The sequence below is a fragment of the Protopterus annectens genome, chromosome 8.part0, assembly GCF_019279795.1.
Source record: "Protopterus annectens isolate FY-2018-M chromosome 8.part0, PAN1.0, whole genome shotgun sequence".
NCBI lineage: Eukaryota > Metazoa > Chordata > Ceratodontiformes > Protopteridae > Protopterus > Protopterus annectens.
The window spans coordinates 1,914,541,301-1,914,555,020 of record NC_056741.1 but is presented as its reverse complement, the minus strand read 5'-3'; the positions used below and the strand labels follow the sequence as shown (position 1 = coordinate 1,914,555,020).

Below are 13,720 nucleotides of genomic sequence, written 5' to 3'. Positions count from 1 at the left end.
AAAGTCCTTATTCAAATATTTATATATAAACACAATAGATGTAGGTTTACTTTAAGAAACTTATTTCCTAGAAAAAGGAACACAATTTGGTCAACAAAGATTATGAATTAAGAGCTACTGCATCTTCTAAGGAAAAAAGACAAGAAACTGCTATATTAAGGTAAGTGCAGTTATGCCAAAAATCAAATACTCTTATTCTGATCGCAAACGAATGTTATTTTTAATTTTACTTGCATGTTTATGGGTAAAGTACTAGGTTAGCTGCCCTTGTGGGCCATTATAAGCACAGCTGACTTCCCTTTTTTTGCTTGAAATAACCTATCCAATTTGGCAACAGACTGACGTTATCCATGGTTGTTAATTGTATATTACCCCTAATTAAAATAACTGGGATTATACCATAGATAATTAGAGGGGATATGTGCATAGGATAAAGCATTTAGGAGCTGCCTTTGTCCATTAGTATCACAAGGGGCAGTCCTGGGGTAAATTTTTTGTTTCTCACCCATAGAGCTAAGTTCTGCTTGAATACAGACAGGGATAAACTTTGTTTTATGTGGCTGTGAAATCGGTTTCACAACAGACATCTTCTGTGAGATATATCTGTCCCTCCAAACCATTCTGTTGATGTTGCAAAAGAGGTTTAGATCCCTATAGCAAGTACTTCTGATGTCATTTCACTTGTTGATGTTCAGCAAGTCTGTCAGTAATGGGTTAGAGGATGCCTTGCATACAAGACATAAGCCACCGCTTAGCAGTTGGTAGGATACAAAGTATAGTGATAGGGCTTTGAGCGGTCCATGTAGGATTTGTTGTTTAGATCTTGTCCACTTTTAGTAAGGCATCTCTGTGGGCATTCCAGTTGTTGTATGTGCCTGGACAGATAAATGCCAAGGGGCATTAAATTTAATGAGTGGACTAATGAACGCTAAGTAAAAGGGGACAATGACATCCCTAGATATAGACACAATCCCTTTGTTTATAAGCTGTGCAGTTTAGAAGGACTTTCTTACAGCAATAGGCACATGTTGTTCAAAAGTTAGGTCACTGTCCATATAAGTTCCCAAATCTGGAAAACAGGGTCAACTATTAGGGGAGTATTGTCAATGTGGTAGTGTCTTGATGTAGCAGACTTCTGAAAGAATACAATAATGCATTTTTTGGCATTTAGTTTCAGTACACGATTTTGGCACAAGTTATTTATTTGGGCAAACCTTCCTGCAGGATGGTCAAGTCATTTGAGGATTCAGTGGCTCCCATCTTGCAGTCATCTGCAAATTTAAACAGAAAAATAGATTCCAAACAACAGAACTGCCAGTACAGAACTCTGGGTGGACTCCACTGGTGACTGCTCTCTTTGTGGAAGTAACTCCCCATATTTTGATTAACTGCATCCTATCTGTGAGCCAGCTGGCAACCCAGTAGGTAACACTGGGATTTACTCTCAGTTTACCTAGCTATTCCACTATGCCTGAGTAGGGAATTGTATCAAAAGTTTTGGCCAGGTTGAGGTAGTGGTATGTGGTGTGTTTGTCTACATCCATTGCTTTGGTGATCTTTAACAAACAAAAAAAAAAGTAAGCATGACCTGCCCTTGACTGAGATGGGTGTATTGTTTGGAGGTCCCCTTGACCTAATTGATTAATTTCATGATAAGTTTTGTCAGACTTATGGGTCTGTAATTGCCTGGGTATATGGAAGATCCTCCCTTATGCAGGGAAATGATTGTAGCTGTTCTCCATTCCGTTGGTACAAAATCTGTGTGGAGGCTGACATATAGGTTTATAGGTGTGTACTAGGCTAATGGACCCAGAGCCTTTACAAGTTTAGCCCATACTATTACCCTGGCATCATGCCACCAAACTTAGTTCCTAGTGCCTCTGTCGAATAGAGCCACTGGAGTGATCCCCGGGGTGAATTTTCTATTTCCCATTCACTCATCAAGATTTCTCTTGAAGAGGGCCAGTGAGGTGCTCTGCTTATGGCAAGTCTATTCCATAGCATGGGCAGTCTCTGGGTTATGAACCTGTCATTCCAGCATGTTCTGTTGACTGTGGTAATGAGGTTGAGGTCTCTGGAATGCGTGGTGTGGTGGGATTGGGATTTCTTTAGATGTAGCATTTCTAAAAGAGTTGGGTCAGACATGGCTTTGTAAGTCAAGCAGAGATCGCCTCTAAGTAGGCAAAAAATGAGATGATGCATTGGCCGGGAATTGAACCCGGGTCTGCTGCATGGGAGGCAAGAATTCTACCACTGAACCACCAATGCCTAGGGCATTGGGGCATATGTTAATGGGCATGGACTAGGTTATATTCCAAGCCATGAATGTACTGAATTCTACAAGGATAAATTGCTTTGTATCCCTATCTTCAGTCACTAAGGGATGTACACACCACTGCCTTTTGGTTACCCTCATTAGCTTGAACTGAGAGAATATGGATATACACTAGCCTATGTTCTATCAAGGAACAGGGAGGATCTTCTACCTTTAATGAAATGGTTGGTTGATTTCAGTGTAGAAATGCAAGTATAAACTGGGTCAGAACCACATATCTGCCAATGGTCACAAAGTCTAATATATTTATTATCTGCGGTCTCGTATTTCAAATACAAATTCAGCCTTCGGGTTAAAGCACTTTTCCTCTCAACCAAACAGGACATTAAAACTATCTCGACAGAGGTATTACTGACACTGAACTGTCTATTCATTTTAAGCACAGGAATCCTGATTAAGACCATATGCTGCTCTAAGTTTATACTGGAGAGCAGAGACTAGTAATAGAATCCACCTAACACTGTCATCTTTTTGTACTTGACTACCTTCTAACCTAACCTTTTAGTAATAAAAATGCTCACTCATGTCTTGAGAAAACAGGACCAGACTAAGTCTTTCTGGACACTGAATTAAGTCCCCCAAACACCTGCTGTGTCACTTTGCAACCTTAATTTCCTACAGGAAAATATAATCATCATTAGGTATATTCAAAAAATGCTGTACCACATTCTGTTTAACCTTAGAACAAAAGCCTTTCACACATTCAATGTTGCTGCAATGAATGTTCGTGTAATGAATAAGTAGCAAAAAAGAGCAAAGATGAGTATTTAAGATAGTAAACAGTCAGTTAAAATACATAATGTAACAATACAACAGATATAAACAATTGCTGCACAAGTCAAGAAGTCAATTAGAAACTTCTTTGATGGTAGAAATGTCCCTCTAATGTGCAGACACCTGGTAATCACCAAAGGGCCAACTAAAAACCAGGTTCTGGGAGTCCACTGTCCCCAGAATATTTAACACAAAGTTGAGTATGGATAGTTCAACTTTTACTAGCTTGTACTGTGAGCCACTTGTTTTTAGATGCAATTTCTGAAGACTTCCCTGGAACACCTCCTTTAAAAAGTGATGCATTGTTCTGAGTTTTGGACCAATATTTGAGGCAGGGGATATACAGTTTTAGCAGGTTCAAAATCCAATATTTTGATGTCATCTATCTCCTGGATTTCACTTGAGGACAAAATGTCATAAATAATACTCATTTGCGTACCACATAACTGTTTGGCTTGTATGGATGCACTCACTTCCAACAAAGTCACCTCAGATAATATGGACTGGATATCTTTCAAGTTTTTCTTTAACCAGTACCCTTAATATGTGGATGTTCATTAGAACTTTGTTAATGAGCAGGGATAATCTGGTTACTTTATTGCGCTGTGGATATAGTGGACCAATCGTGTTGCTGAAAATCCTACTAAGGAAAAGCAATTCAATAAACAAGTTTTTTGTCATCTGTTAAAATGCTGTTTGAATTGGTAATAATGTGACACAGAATATGCATCCTCCATCCTTGTCAATAAAGTGAATAAATGTTTACCCTCAGAGACGTTTATCAAAATCAAGAAATTATCAGTGTAACACACAATTAATCCAACTGTCCTTACTTATTTTTGTTCTATTTGCCAACTTATGTAATATTTTGGGGGTAGTAGCATATGAATTAAATTTGACTTTTCTACAGCTAATTCAGTTTTATGTGAAACAACTATTTGACATTCTTTTGTTATTTAGTTAACTGCTTTAATTCTATCATTATCTACTTTTTGTAATTTTCTTGTAAATCTTCATATATTTTCATCCCATTTATCTTTTCTTAGATAAATAATTTAAAAATAAAAATGGTGTTATTTCTATGTAACTATCTCTTTACTAAGCTAGTCTTTAAAATCTGGATGTTTAAGTAGGCTATAAGGCTAGAAATTAATGTGAATTTTCTAACATTTATTAATAGTAAAATAAAGAGCATTATGATCTGACAAAGGGCATGGAATAACTAACTTTCTCAAACTTAAGTTGCAAATCAGGCCTTGTAAAAGTTCTATTAATTCTCGTCTGTGCCAAACACAAAATAATAGAGAGTAAAAAAAATGAAATTTTATCTGCTAGTTTTATTATATCTAATAAATTTAAATTTCCAATCAATTTTAAGTGATTTTACAGCAGCTGAGATTCTGGGTTCTTGTAATGCATTTGTATTTAGAACAGTTAAAATCTCCTACCAATAATAGACTATCTTTCACATTGGAAATACTCTCAAGATAAGCTAACCACTTTTGTTAAAATCGCAGGAAATCCGTAAACTTAAGCAATAGTAATTTTTATAATATTGGAAGTTATTTGCTTAGTCAATCAGGGTGGATAGTTTGAAAAGGTCACCAAAGCAATGGATGAAGGCAAAATGGTACACACACCACATACTTTGACTTGATCAAAGCTTTTGATACAATGCCCCACTCAAACATAGCAGTAAAGCTAAATAAACTGGGTATAAACCCCTACAGCACTCAAGATGGTTTCCCCATACTATACTTGGTATCCTACAGACTGCTAAGAGGTGACCGGTGTCTGGCATACAAGGGATCTTCCAAACACATTACTGATGGATTTACTGCACATCAGCATGTCAATAGCATCAACAGTACTTGGTATAGGGATCTAAACCTCTTCTGAATCATTAACAAAATGGTTTGGAGTGACAGGTATATCTTGCAGAGAATATCACTGCTATGGAACATACTCCCCATCTAAATTAAACAAAGTTCATCCCGGTCCATATTCAAGTGCAACTTAAATCTGTGGATGGGAAACGGAATATTTACCCCAGGACTACCCCCTGTACTACTTAGTAGACAGAGGCAGCTCCTAAATGCTTTATGTTTATCCCATGCATGGGTCCCCTCAAGATATCTATGGCAAGATTCCGGTTACTCGCTTTGTGGGTAATATCTAATCACCAACCATGGGATGGGTAAGGCCAATCTATAACCAAATGGGGCATGTTATTTAAAGCACAAAAAGGGAAACTGCCTAGGCTTAAAATGGCCCGCAAGGACAGCTAACCTAGTACTTACCTATGAACCTGTAATAATTGTATGGTTACTGAATCTTTTTTATTAACTTCAGTCCTATGATACTTATCAGCAATTGCTAGAAAAGCAATCACATTGAACTGGAAAAGCAAAGATTAACCAAATTTTAAGACATCTTTAATTTAGCCACTATTATTTATAAAACAGAAATCATCATTATCTCAAGATATACATCAAAATGTATACAATGGCAAATACGTTATGATTACTAGAGAAATGTAACAACTAGCCAATTTTATTTATTTATTTTGAAGTACAGCTCAATTGTATATATGCATTTTTAGTTTTTGTTTTTTTTTTGTTTTGTTTTTAATTTTCAGCATTTTTAAATATGTTGTTTGTATTTGTTACTGTTGGAAAAAATGAGGGAACACTGGAGGAACATATAAAGTCAAATGCCAAAAGGCTGGAAAAATAGAAGAACCTTAAAGTACATATTCAGAGAAGCTGATAAAACTGCAGAAATCAGAGGTTAAAATGAAGGAAAGACTGGCTATACATTATGTTTCTCAAGAATTGTTGCAAAAAAAATCTGAGAATTTGAAAGCAGAGAATGCTGAGAATAAAATGAGATTTTCTGATATAACTGAGAATCTGGAAGACAGACTGCATTAGTTTTATAAACATGGGTAACTGAACTGCTGATCCAGCTAAGCAACACAGCGAAACAAGTCCAAAGCACTCAGGAACAAAGAAGATGATGTAAACGTATTTTATTAAGAACGTTTTCGCTTCCCAAAAAAATAGAAGCTTCTTCAGACAAAGTAAAAGGCGCCAAAACCGCTTTTTAAATGCAAAGGGTTTTGTTTACATGATGTCATATCCTTGACAACCAGTGTATTCAGCGATACACCTTTTAAAATACAGAAATACAGCAATCCACATAAACAACCAGTAAAAGAGCAATAATCCAACATTTTAAAAGGAGTTTTAAAAAAGTATAATTTTCTTACATTAAAATACTTTAAGGAATGCTTAAATCACACATACAAGAACTTTAAATCAAGCACGTATAACCCCTAGGTAAAATAACAAAATAAAAAACCAATAAGACACCAGGTAATCAGTATATTGTGGATTAACCATGATGTTACCAGGTACATTTAACCTGGGTGGTACATTAGAACCTAACTAAGACATACAAAGTCATTTACAGTTAATTAAAGTTCAAACAGCCCTGGGGCACAAATAACTACTGGCCATAATTGTTAAAGATGGATAATGTGCAAGACTAGTTCCTTAGGTAGCTTTTATATTTTAAAATAACAGAGATGTTACAGGCTTAACTGTAAATGACTTTGTATGTCTTAGTTAGGTTCTAATGTACCACCCAGGTTAAATGTACCTGGTAACATCATGGTTAATCCACAATATACTGATTACCTGGTGTCTTATTGGTTTTTTATTTTGTTATTTTGTTATTTTACCTAGGGGTTATACGTGCTTGATTTAAAGTTCTTGTATGTGTGATTTAAGCATTCCTTAAAGTATTTTAATGTAAGAAAATTATACTTTTTTAAAACTCCTTTTAAAATGTTGGATTATTGCTCTTTTACTGGTTGTTTATGTGGATTGCTGTATTTCTGTATTTTAAAAGGTGTATCGCTGAATACACTGGTTGTCAAGGATATGACATCATGTAAACAAAACCCTTTGTATTTAAAAAGCGGTTTTGGCGCCTTTTACTTTGTCTGAAGAAGCTTCTATTTTTTTGGGAAGCGAAAACGTTCTTAATAAAATACGTTTACATCATCTTCTTTGTTCCTGAGTGCTTTGGACTTGTTTCGCTGTGTTGCTTAGTTGTTCAGTACTTGTTGCGAACTGCTGATCCAGAGTAAGATTTATTAATCATGAGGGCATGCCACATCTACGTTTCAAACTAGTTCATAACAGGGAAGCCAAGATGTATATAAATAAAGACGCAAGTATACCAGCAGAAAAAGTAGCTCCTGAAAAAACTTTGACAAAAGGGAAAAGTATTAAAAATTCTGGACACCAGTGCTTGGCACACCTGACAGAAGAGAAATGAAAGTTATGTACTTACCCAAATGCTAGATCCAGGTTTCTTCTGTGTCAGCATTTCTTTCTCCATCTCCCTTCTTAAATTGTCACCATTCGCTCCTTTTGAATGGCTAGACCTCACCAGGGCCCCTGCCTTTGGACAACCTTTAATTGCAGTTCCTCATATTGTTACTATTGTCCTTAACCCATCTTACAGGATAGCCACTGTATATCTTGATTGTCAATTTTTTTTTTTCAGGTAAACTTGCTCTAAGGTGACACAGGGTATTAGGGGTAGGGGAAGAGCAGAGTCCTAAACCCAAGACTTCTGAAAGGCTCCCAAGTTGGATCTGATGAGATCCGGTAACCCAAAGTTGAACCGGATGAAAACAAGAAAACACAGATCTAGTGTTAAGATAAGTACATAACTTTCATATCCAATGATGTCTGTTTTTATTCAATTTGACATTTGGGACAGATTCCAAAGCTAACAAAAAACTCGGTTGGCATTAAGGGAGGATGTTCCCGATGATGGCAGAGACAAAGGATGTAGGGACCTTGACTCTACATCCAGCTTGTAGTGAGACACAAAGGTGTGAACAGTAAACCATGAAGCTGCAGCACAACTCCTGTAAACAGGAGCTCTTCCTATAAAATTGGAAGTAGTAGTTATTGCCCTTGTAGAATGAGCTTTGGTTTGTTAGTTAAAGATGGTCCAGCTTTTCATACCCAAACATTATACACAGCTACAGTGACTTTCGATACACTTTGGATAATTTTCAACAGCAACAAAAGACTGATCAGATTTCCTAAAATCCTCAGTCAAGTGTAAATAAAATCTGAGTCGAACATCTAGTAAATGTAGAGTATGCCCACCTTTGTTAGAGATCTTTGTGAAGAACATTGGCAGAGTGATAGTCTGAGGTTCATTTTAGATGCCGCCTTTGGAAGAAAAATGGGGATACATAATCAAAGGCACCCTGTCCTTGTGAAAGACCATGCATGCAGGTTTACAGGACAATGCTTGCAATTCCAAAATTCACTTTGTAGAAGCAAAGCAACCAGAAAAAAGATGTCTTACCATAACGCTCCATCTGTGTTGCAGATCTTTATTCATTCATTACTGTTAGGACTTCGGTTCTGTCCTCGGAACAGACACTGCCGTTTCCAAGCTCGCGCCAGCCAAAAACTCTCAGCTAAGACCTACCCATAATGCCCCTCTCATAGTTACTCTAGATAAAGTTTGCCCGACCCTATATAATAGAGGCAGTAATAGAAAAACAGTAGGAGGCTGTGTCTGAGCAAACACTGTCTGAACAAACACCCTAACCAGGAGTTCCTAAAGTCCACCAGGAGTCCAGGCAGGGGGAAGGAGGGCCAGAAGTAATGAATGAATAAAGATCTACAACACAGATGGAACGTTATGGTAAAACTTAACTTTTTATCTGATGTTGTAAATCTTTATTCATGCCTTACTGTTAGGACCGAGTCCCCAGCTACTGAAGTCCTGGGTGGCCATAAGGAAGGATATTCCTGAGCACCACAGAACCAAAAGATGCTTATCCCCTGGAAGCCAAATCCAGTTTTGTAATGAGAGATAACAATATGAGGTCTTGCCCAAGTGGCTGCTGCGCAGATATCATCCATAGATGCTCTGGAATGGAAAGCTACCGAAGTAGCCATAGATCTGGTAGAATGAGCCTTTATTCTGGACGGTAAGGATAGCTTATTCTGTTGGTAGATAAAGGTAATGATGTTTCTAAGCCAGGAAGTTAAAGTCACTTTGAAGACAGGTTTACCCAATCTGGGTCCTGCAAAGGCCACAAACAATTGATCTGTTTTCCTGACAGATTTAGTCCTGTCCAAATAGCAATGAAGCTGCCGATGCACATCAAAGGTATGCAAAAGGTACTCCCCTCTGTTAGAATGCTGAGGGAAGAAAACCGGCAGGTCAATAGATTGGTTAATGGAAAAAACAGAAATTACTTTGGGCAAGAAAGAAGGGTCAGTACAAAGGGACACCCTATCCCTGTGAAAGTTCAAATAAGGTCTCTTGACACTCAAGGCCTGCAGCTCAGATACTCTTCACGCTGAAGTAAGTGCTACTAGAAGTAGGGTCTTCCATGACAAAAACTTCATTTCACATGAATCAAAAGGCTCAAAAGGAGGGCCTGTGAGAGAGTGTAGCACCAAGGTCAGGTCCCAGGGTTCTAAGGGGGGCTTAACCAGAGGTTTAATGTGTAATACTCCTTTCAAAAAGGTCTTGCACAGGCGGTGTGACATAATTGAAGAATTATCAATTCCATTAAGAAAATTGGCGAGAGCTGCTAAATGCACAGGGATCATCGATGCTGAGGCTCCTGCATGTAAGAGAGTCATCAGGTATTGAAGGATCTTTTGAACAAGCATAGAGAAGGGATCTAAGTTCTGATCTTTGGCCCAAATAGAGAACCTAGTCCATTTACTAGAATAAACTTTCCTGGTGGAAGGTGTGTGTGAGGCCAGAAGAATTTCATGAACAGGAGACGGGATGTTAGGCAGCCTGGCAATCACTGGAAAAGGAGGAACCCAGCTGTGAGCTTGAAGCCGTGGAGACTGGGATGAATCAGTCCCTGAGGATGATATAACAGGCCTTGGGAATGATCTAGGATCCACGGGCTGTGAATCAGATAAGGCCATAGGAACAGGAACCAGACTTGACGGGGCCAATAAGGGGCAATGAGGATCACTTTGCTTATCAACCTTTGAGCTTTCTGGAAGAATTTTGGAATGAGGGGAAACAAAGGAAAAGCATACAGTAGACCCGGGGGACAATCGTGTGTTAGAGCATCCCTCAGGGATTCCCACTGAGGGGGGGATCAGGGCAAAGTAGTTTCTGCATTTGTAGTTTAGGGGGGAAGCAAATAGATCACAGCATGGCTTGCCCCAGCAGTGGAAAATCTGATCCGCCATTACAGGATTGAAGGACCACTCATGAGGCATCAAGATGTTCCTGCTCAGATTGTCGGCAATAAGGTTGAAACTCCCAAGAATGTGCGTTGCTATAAGAAAGCGGTTGGAAGCTCTTGCCCAGTGCCAAATTCTCATGGCTTCCCGACACGGGGATAAGACCTGGTTCTGTCTTGCTTGTTGATATAGCAGACGACTGACACGTTGTTCGACTAAATTGCAATGGTCCCAGAAGGCAGGGATGTATGGAACGCCTGCAATGCTAAGAGAACTGCCCTCAGTTCCAGGACACTTATGTGCAAATTGGTCTCCATGGGGGACCAGGTGCCTTGGACCATCTTTCCCTAAAAATATCCCCCCACCCAAGCTGGGAAGCATCTGTGTTCACCGTGGCCGTGGGTTGGGGAAGACAGAAGGGTCGACACCAAAGACTCGTTTGTGACTTCATCCACCATAGCATTTCCTCCTTGCAACGGTTTGCAAGACATATCATGTGGTCAAGTGGGTGAGTTAAGATCGACCATTGTGCAGAAAGGAGCCACTGTAGGATTCTCATGTGCAGCCTTGCCAGTGGTACTAAAGTAATGGCAGCCACCATGGAGCCTAAGAGTTGCAGTACAAGGCGTGCTGGTACATAGGTCTGTGGAATGAGGGCTTGGATTTGGTGTCTTATTTTTGAAAGCCTGTGAGGAGGGAGAGAAGCTTGACAGAATGTTGTGTTGAAGACTGCTCCAATAAATTCCAGTGTCTTTGTTGGAGACATTTGAGATTTGTCCTTGTTGACTGTAATCCCTAAGCGGAGAGTGAGACCTTGAGTGTAAGAGAGGCTGTGGATTAGAAGATTCCTGGTCGGAGCGGTAAGGAGCCAATAGTCTAGATATGGAAACACCTGGAATCCTTGTAGTTGAAGATGAGCTACTACAACTGCCATACATTTGATGAACACTCGGGGGGGGGGGGGGCTGTCGAGAGACTGAATGGCAGTGCCCTGAACTGGTAATGATGGGCTCCCAGACAGAAGTGTAGAAACCTCCGGGAGTGGTGATCCATCTTTATGCACTAGTACGCATCCTGGAGGTCTAGAGAGCACATCCAGTTGTCCCTCCCTAGGAAGGGGAGAATGGACTGTAGCTGACCATCCGGAATTTTTGAGGTTTGATAAATTTGTTCAATAGGCTGAGATCCAGGATTGGTCTCCAGTCCCGTCTTTTTTTTGCACTAAAAAGAACCTCAAGTAAAACCCGGATCCACTCTGGTCTGGTGGGACTGGTTGGATGACTCTTTCTTAGCAGCTTTTCTATTTCTAAGGCTGCTAATTCCCTCTGACTGGGTGGCACATCAGGGATTCGTTTGATGGGTCTGGGAGTTAAATCAAATGGTATCTGGTAGCCTCTGGATATTATTCTCTGCACCCAAACATCGGTAGTAATAATTTGCTAGGCTGGTAGGTGCAGAGAAAAATGACCCCCGACTGCTTCCAGAGGAAAGCAATCGTGCTGCTGCTCAAGAGCACTAGTAGGGTCTGCTGGAGAAGGAATCTCTAGCGCCCTGGTTATGCAAACCCCCTCTACCAGTTGAGTTGCCCCCCCCCCCTCTGCCCTGGGGGAGACTGCTCACCACGAGTGTCACAAAAAGATCCTTGGGATTTTCTGAACCACATTTTTCCTTCCTTCTGGTTCCAGGAGTAGGACCTCTGTGGAGTGGGGGGGGGAGCATAAGCCCACAGCAGACAAGGTCTTTCAGTCTTTCTCACTTCGTGCTAGTGTGTCTTGTACTTTGGGGCCAAAAAGTGCAGATTCATCGACAGGTGCACTGACGAAGGAAGATTTAAAGGGGTCTGCAAAATCACACAACCACATCCAGGCATTCCATCTCATGACAATGACTGATGCGGCAGCTCAAGCTGCCCCCTTGGTGGTGTGAGATATCAAACACATCAAGGAGTTTGAGATGGATTCAAGGGTAGCTAGGCGACAGTGTCATGCATCCCTACCAAACAGGAGGACATTTCAGATATTAGGTCTCTCTGGAGGCGAGTGAAGTGTGCCAGATAGTTCAGCAACCGAATGGCAAAGGTCGCTGAAGCATAGGTCCACTTCCCTAGCCTGTCCATGGTCCGAGACTCCCTGTTTGGAGGATGGACAGTGGAACTATCTTCTGCCAGTTCCCTCTTTGCGGCCGCCTCCACAACCATGGAATCTACTGTCAACTACTTGGACCAGTGGGGCTGGTCTTCAGATGTGGACAGAATTTTGTCCAGCCTCCAGGGGACAAGTTCTATGTTGTCCGGGGCCTTCCAGGCATGCTGCACAATCAGCTTAACAAGCTCATCTGCAGGTGGGGTCACCCAGGAAGTAGATGGTCAGGCACGAAAGGCCTGCAAGGACACAGATTCCTCAGAAGAAGGGTTAGAGGACTTCCAGTCTCCCTGCTGCTTGAGGATTGAGACATCATCTGGAGGAGGCCGTGGGGACCCTTCTCCCTCATCACAATTGGTCTCTTCAGTGATGGATTCCTCCGGGGAATCAAGGTGCTTCCTCTTGCACCATTTCTTCCGGGGTGGCTCCCCAGTGGGATCTTCTGAGGACGACTCCAGGGAAAGGGCTCCCTTCAAAGGGGGATCTTGCGGCTCCTGAGCTCGGGATCCTGAAGTAGGGGGTTGGGACAGCTGCGTGCTGGGGGTGGGGGTCTGATGCTGATGCCATTGATGCTGACTGCAAGCCTGCAGAGGCAAGGACCCTCTCCATCACCTGGAAAGCAGGCCCACCCAAGGAGGGATGGGAGCCTGGAACAGAGAAGGACAACCACAGAACTGGGGTCACACCCCACTCTGAGAAGCCCACCTCCAGGTGAGGAGTTCCAAGAGGACTGGAAGCCATTGGAGCCATAGACATAGACAGTGCCAGCGGAAAAATAGGCTCAGCGCTAGTTACCAAGGTGCCGACAGTCCAAAAGCACCGGCTCCACCGGGGAGGATGGTTGGTGCAGACAGGGAAAAAATTGCAGTCGGAACCAAGACAGTATGCACTGGGGTGGACATTAGTACCGAGATCTCCGGGACCTGGGTAGAGGCTGGAGGAGGATAAACAGGAGAGTATGCTGTGAAGGATTCTGAGCCAAGAGGGATGGAAGGTTTAGCTGGAGTGGGCAATCCCCTAGCTGCCAGAAGCTGGTCCATAACCAGCACAAGGTCAAGTTCAGAAAAACTCCTGGTGGATCTAAAGGAGGCTGCTGAAGGAGAATCAGGTCTTTCAAGGAAAGGGCTAAACCTATGTCCTAAAAAGGGGTTGTATGATGGTATCTGGTTCTTGGCAGATATTTGACTTTAGGAGTAGATGTCAGA

At 41.2% G+C, this 13,720-nt stretch overlaps 1 protein-coding gene and 1 non-coding gene across 2 annotated transcripts in view; both read right to left on the bottom strand.

Moving 5' to 3' along the window:
- Positions 1 to 13,720, bottom strand: part of BBS2 (Bardet-Biedl syndrome 2) — a 1,992,563-nt gene that overhangs the window by 1,437,761 nt on the left and 541,082 nt on the right. The window lies entirely within an intron of this gene.
- On the bottom strand, positions 2,198 to 2,268 carry TRNAG-CCC. The gene has a single exon. It is a non-coding gene; the product is annotated as a tRNA-Gly (tRNA).